The sequence below is a fragment of the Python bivittatus genome, unplaced genomic scaffold (assembly GCF_059951505.1).
Source record: "Python bivittatus isolate LINGU-HERP-01145 unplaced genomic scaffold, Pbiv_v1 ctg000020_np1212, whole genome shotgun sequence".
NCBI lineage: Eukaryota > Metazoa > Chordata > Lepidosauria > Squamata > Pythonidae > Python > Python bivittatus.
In genome coordinates this window covers 61327211-61333874 of record NW_028277030.1, presented here as the reverse complement: position 1 = coordinate 61333874, position 6664 = coordinate 61327211, and positions in this window count along the sequence as shown.

Sequence of the window (6664 nt, the reverse complement as noted above, 5' to 3'; positions counted from 1 at the left end):
AAGGGCTAAGATTTACCAACAGCTCAATTCTGGGATAAACAACTGATGTTTCATTAAATGTTACAGTAATATCATTTTCGTAGTCTTATCGAATAACCTTCAGTTCTGTTCAGTAATTCAGTGGCAGGAATATCTTTACCAGAACAATACCCTGACATATTTCTGAACATTTTATATTTTGGCCAGAAAAATGTCCCATCCTATATAGCTGTAAATTTGCTATGTTCTGATCCCGCTGATTGACATATCTGTAGAATATTTATTTATTTTTATACAATTATTTATAGACAACCCGCTTCCAAAAAGACTCAAGATGGATTTTATAGCACTCTAAGTGGAATACATCCTGATACCAATAATCACAGGCAAGAACTCTGTTCTTACAGGCAAGGAAACATCTTTGGACCTTGGTTGGGTTTGTAATAGGCTTTGTAGTTCATAGAATGTATGGGCCTTTGTTAAGCAAAACAGCAGAGCCATTAGTTCTCCAGTTAGATCCTTTGCATTGCTGCAAGATTTTCAAACTTCATTCTTTTAAAATCTGATTTTTTTAATGTCCATATCTGTGTTGATTTGGTACAAACTTAAATTTACAGCAATAATAGACCCTGCGCTGGGTCTATTTCATATGAAAGGATGGCATGGAGAATTATACAAGTGATTGGAAGGAATGATGTCTTTTCACATAATGGAACTGACTGTTGGATATTGAAACAATAAAGGATTCAATCACAACAAAAGCTGACACAACTCTGCATGATACAAAATTAAACGCAAATTTGAATATGAAGCTTCAAAGAGGTTGGCTATATCAGCAAGACAGTGATCTGAATTATACCTCCAAAATCAACAATGAAATATTCACAGGAAAGAAAGAAGATTTTGGAATGATTTTCCATTGTTCTCAGGCTTGCATATTATTGAAAATCAGTGGGGAGATCTCAAATATGCAGTGCATGAAGACCTAAGAATATTTCTGAGTTAGAAGTGTTCTTCAAGGAAGTGTGGAAAAAGTCGCAGAACAAAGATTTAGCTGGCTACACAGATCATCTGGAAGCTATTATTTCTGCTAGAGATATTACTGACTGAAAGGATGTCCAGTTTATTGCACCTGCCAAATGCATTGTTTCCTATTTTGAATCTGCACATAAATAGTAAGCATGCCTTCAAATTTGCCAAAAGATTGTCATGTTTAACTTTGTATAATGTAGAGGTTATGTGAGCTTCCCTTTATTTAAGTAGTCACTGAAACACAGCTTGACCAGGAGTGCCTAAACTTTTGCATGTATTAAATATTAATCAGTAATCAGATCAACTACCTAATGCAATTCCTAAAACATGCACAATAATTCTTTTTAAATTGGTAAACAATGGGATGTAATAAATAGTAAAACTAAGGTTCTCTCTCTTCCTATGATACTTGTGGTTGGGGCACCTATCATCCGATAAGAACTATCATTTTCATTTGAAGGCAGACCAGTTGATCACTGAATCTAACATTCCCACTCCTTTCCCTTCCCATCTTGTTTTACGTAAATAGTAAAAGGAGTTTTTCCCCCCATTTTGGCAAAGCCTCAAAAGCCTCACTGCTGAAACTCCAGACAAAAGGATCTGACTAAATTTGTTTCATGATCTGATTCAAACCTTACTTTGAAACTTGGTCATTTTTGATGGAATAATTATCTACGTATCCACACCATCATAATTTTAAAGAGTTCTTATGACTGTGTTAATAGTTGTATTCCTAGAAAAAAAGATTATAAGCTTTACTCATGGTAAGAACAATAGAATTGGGGAGCAGCTGTAATAAGTAATTCTTAACCTGACAAAATCTGTCATTCTTTCAATAACGATCAGGGTTAGGGTTTCTTTCTTGGGCTACAAACAGTCTTGAGTTTGGTAAAAATATTTGGGTTATGCCCCAGCTTCAAAATAATTGCCACTGGGTCAAACAGTGTGCTTAAATCCAAAGATCCATTAATATACAGTAATTCATGGAATTCTCTTCATCTGAAGAGGAAAGAAAAGATAATTTTTGTTTCTTGTTTCCCTGAATCAGTGGAGTCTTTGCTCATCTAGAAGCCTACACTGTACAGCTGCACATGAGTAATCTTTCTTCCTTCAGACAATTACATTGACTACTTGTGGGGGAGGCAGATCAGGTCAGCGGTCCAGATATAACAACATCTAAACATGGCATGGCTATGGTCCTTTTACAAACCAGAAGTAGCATCTCTATTAATAGGAGGATTGTTTGAGGCATAATTAAGAATGGCATACTTTTATTTTTGCACAAAAGCAATAGTTGAGAAAATCACAATGAAATCCGTTGTTCTGGTTCCTCCTCTTCCCAGGCTAGCCAAATATGAGCTGAAACAGTTCCTTTAACTATTTGTTTAACTGTAAATGTTTTTATTTATTTATTTTAAAGTGATTTTAATATGGAGTAAAGAAAGTACAGTGAATCCTCATTTTAACACATTAGTGGGAGAGTGGATTTTTATCCCTGAATGTCTGTTATATACAAACATTTATCATCCCCACATTTTAGGACATTTTCTTCATGACCCCAGCTCTATCATCTTTGTCATTTGCATTATGATGTCACTGCACAAATGACATAAATCACTGATGTCATCAAATTAAGATAAAATTAATATAAATGCAAATGCCTCATCCAGACTACTTCAGATGCAACAAATACGTCTGTTATTTTGGGAGAATCCAGGTGGAACTTTAGTTTGTTGCATCTGAAGTCTATTAAATGGTTCCATTAAATCAATGGAATCAAGGTTTCATCTTTTCTGATAGAAAAGAAATGGCTGCATTAAGATGATGCAGACAAGTATTTATTTGAACTCTGGTGTCCTCCAAAGCAATTTTTGGAGATCAGTTCAAAGAGCTGCACAACCCTATTGCAGAGACACTGTTGTAACTCTCATTGAGGCACAGGAATAATATAGTTTGCCTCAAAAAGACAATTTGCATTGCCCTGATAGCTTCTTCCAACACCTCGAATAGTTTGATCTTCCATTCATTCCTGCCATTCCTTTTTAAAGCCAATCCATCTTAATGGCTTAGAAATTCTCGAAGTTCAGTTTCAACCTTTGGAAGGCACTGGGTTCAGACATATAATCCTTGCCTTTTGACAAGTGATTATATACAGGTAGTCCTCGACTTATGACCATTCGAAGTTATGATGGCGCTGAAAAAGTGACTTATGACCAGTCCTCACATGACTGTCACAGCGTCCCCGCGGTCAGGTGACCAAAATTCAGGTGCTTGGCAACTGGCATGTATTTATGACGGTTGCAGCATCCTGGGGTCATGTGATTGCCATTTACAACCTTCCCAGGGGACTTCCAACAAGCAGAGTCAATGGGGGATGCTGGATTCATTTAACAACCGCATGATTTGCTTAACAACCACAGTGATTTGCTTAACGACTCTGGCAAAAAAGGTTGTACAATCAGGCGTGACTCAATGACCACATCACTTATTGACAGACGTTCCAGTCCCAATTGTCATAAGTCAAGGACTACTTGTATAGCAAATGGTGATATACATACTATAACATAAGGCTTCACAATTTACTAATAAGCTTTGTAACCAGCCATTTTCCAGCAACCACCCTTCAAAATCTCATCAAAATATTCCAACAAAATATAAATCAATGCAGATGCCAGTTGCATCAGCAATTAGGATAAAATTTGGGATTATCGATCTTCCTTTGGTTAACTTTAGTCTTTTTATGACAGCTTCTTCCTGAGGACAAGTGCTTGTGGTTAACCACACTAATACACTATTAGTACAGGACCTCACAGACATATGTCAAGTATTTTTAGACGTTTATTTTTAAAATATAATGAATAATGAAGCATTTCCTATAACTTGCATGGCAATAGTTTTATATTAAAACAGGTCCAAAGACTAAGTAGGCACAGTTGTTGATGTTGTTAAGTATCCCTCTTAATATTTTGCAATACTTAAATTTCTGTTTATAGGAAATTCTTTGCATAAGTCTGCTCAACCTCATTGGCACATACTTCAGCACAGATGGTACAAAAATATACAGTGGCCAACATTAACATTTGGCTGTTCACCATCTTCAGGAGTTTTTGGCTATAGTACTTGATATTCTGGGTTGTAAATAATGCATTAACACTGAGTGTATATCCTGTGGATGCCAAGAACAGGACATCTGAGTTGGCAATGGGCAGACAGAAATGAGTGTGACCTAATAGCTTTCATTGATGTTCAGTGCCAATATTTTTCTCTAGATTTCATTGCCAGGACTAGCACACAAATGAGCTAAGCTGCAGGCAAATGTTCATTTATCTTGTCAGCCTCTGACCAAGTGGCATCAAACTCCAAGCAAATGTGAGCAATTTTATCTACAAAGAATCTCACAAAAGTATCACAGCATCCTTTGGATAGATCTTCCATCTGTTTACCCAGAAGAGTATGGAAATAGAGGGGTACAGAGATAGCCTTGAAGAATGCATTCAGTAGCCATTAGGTAAACACCAGCTTAGCCCTGAAAAGAAGAAGGGAGTGAGGAGGAAACTGCCCTGCCTTGATTCTCTCAGTATAAAGAAGGGGGAGAGTGTCAGGCTTTCAAGGTTTTTGGTATGTGTGGAGAAATAGATGTTTCACTACTGTTATCACCAAGGAACACTCCCAAACATGATTACACAATCGTGTTTGATTGCATTCTAGCTTTGTTTTTTCACTACCATTGCTCTAGGCATCTTTTGACTATCATTTCCTGCAACTTCTCAGAAAAATCAGCAACCCCCAGGATCTTTCAGAAGATATACCTAGTAGAAACAGGGGAGCTTTAATGTATGGGCCAGATGTAATTTGTAGGCCCAGTGGACTCATCTCTTGATCCTTATTTCCTTGAATACTATTTAGACTTTTTAAAATTCTTCAGTGGTATCAATGGCAGTCTTTCAAAAACCTAGCCGTCAGGGAACATTTTCAGGTGGATCGCTACTTGTGAGAAAAGCCTTCTTTATCCATGCTAGAAACTATCAAAAATCCTCCATGCAGCATGAGCTTTTAAAAGTTTCAGTAAGATTTGGGAGCAGTTGCAATGGGAAAGATATAGTTAATTTTCTCCTCTTGTATACAGCTACTTGGCTTTTTTTTTTTAAGTTCAATAGGTACCAGTGGGTGCTTTTTAAAAAGGCTAGAAAGAGAAGAGGGAAAAAATAGGGGAAAGTGAATGCAGAAATGTCAGTTTTGAGTAACATTTATATGAATAATGGTGGTATATTAGGAAGATTTTTCTTCTATATTATGTATAAGGTACAGCCTTTGTGATTCATTATGATGTAGGCTCTGTTTCTACAATGGTCTCTTATAATTAACCTATTTTCTCTGGGTTGGCACAACACACTAAACATAAATTAACCAGCTTAGTCTGCACAACATACTGCCCAAAATGGAGTTGTCTGAGGCTTATAGTTAGTGAAAGAAATATTATGCTTTGGGCAGATCATGCCAGCTGTAGTGTTGTGCATATATCCCTGAATGCAAATGTACAACCTTAAATATTAATTGAGCAAATATCCTAGATAACAGCAACCAAATGGGCATTGTCATTCTAATGTATGTAAAAGGATAGCTAAGAGCCAATGAACAATTAATTCTGAACAAGACATGCCACTAGATCTCTCCAGAGGTGGTTGGTGAGGAAAGAGAAATAAGAAAAATTGGCCAGCTGAAGACCTCAGACCAATTGGTGGAGCAGTTAGAGAGAAGAGAAGACAGATAGAAAAGCAGGACAAGAGGATAGGAGCTGGAATAACAAGCCATACTTCTACAAAGCAGTTTAGGGACTGGTGAAGTTTTATCACAAGAAGATGATAAAATGTGAGGAGGAAAAGAGTGACAGAGGCAGCTCTAAGCAGGCAAGACAATCCCATTATGTTGCACTCCTCCTCCAGTAAAAGAATGTATCTGCTTTGCAAATGCTTGCTTGAATCGTATTGCCTCTTAATGAGTAAATATTGTTAAGAAGGAGAAGTGCATGGGATTGTGCTATGAGAAGACTATGCGTCTTTCCAAATGTGAGATGGCTTGTTTTGGGGGTGGTCTTGCACCAAATTATTGCTAATGTATTTATGCTTCTTCAAAAAACGCATACTAGCATGTTGTCCTGAAGGTACAGGGTGGGGAGCAGCATACTGAAGAACATACAAATAAAAACTGGCCCTTTACAACAAGGTAAATTAAAACTATCATTGAAGTTCTCAAATGGATTTCATACTGCAGAGAAAACAAGGTATTTTCAGTTAAGTGGTGCTATAGCAATACTGATTTTGAAACATAAAGCATAGTGCTAACCCTTCAATAAAAATATGAGTAAATGTGGTTAAGAAGTTAGTGATCAATGCAAGGTTCTACTCATTAAAAAAAAGGTGTGGGGGAGACCGTCTCAAACATCAGTAAAGATGTTTTTATTGAATGCAAGTCCAATGCTTTTCAGAAAATTCCTTTGATAAGAAAATTTCAAAACAAAAACATATGAACAACTTGTACAATTCTCTCTGTTTTAAAAACATTCACATATAATACAAGTGCCAACATTTAACCCCTTTTATTGTTTTGAAGTTAAAACAGAAGAAATACATTTTAAAATAATAAAAATAAACAA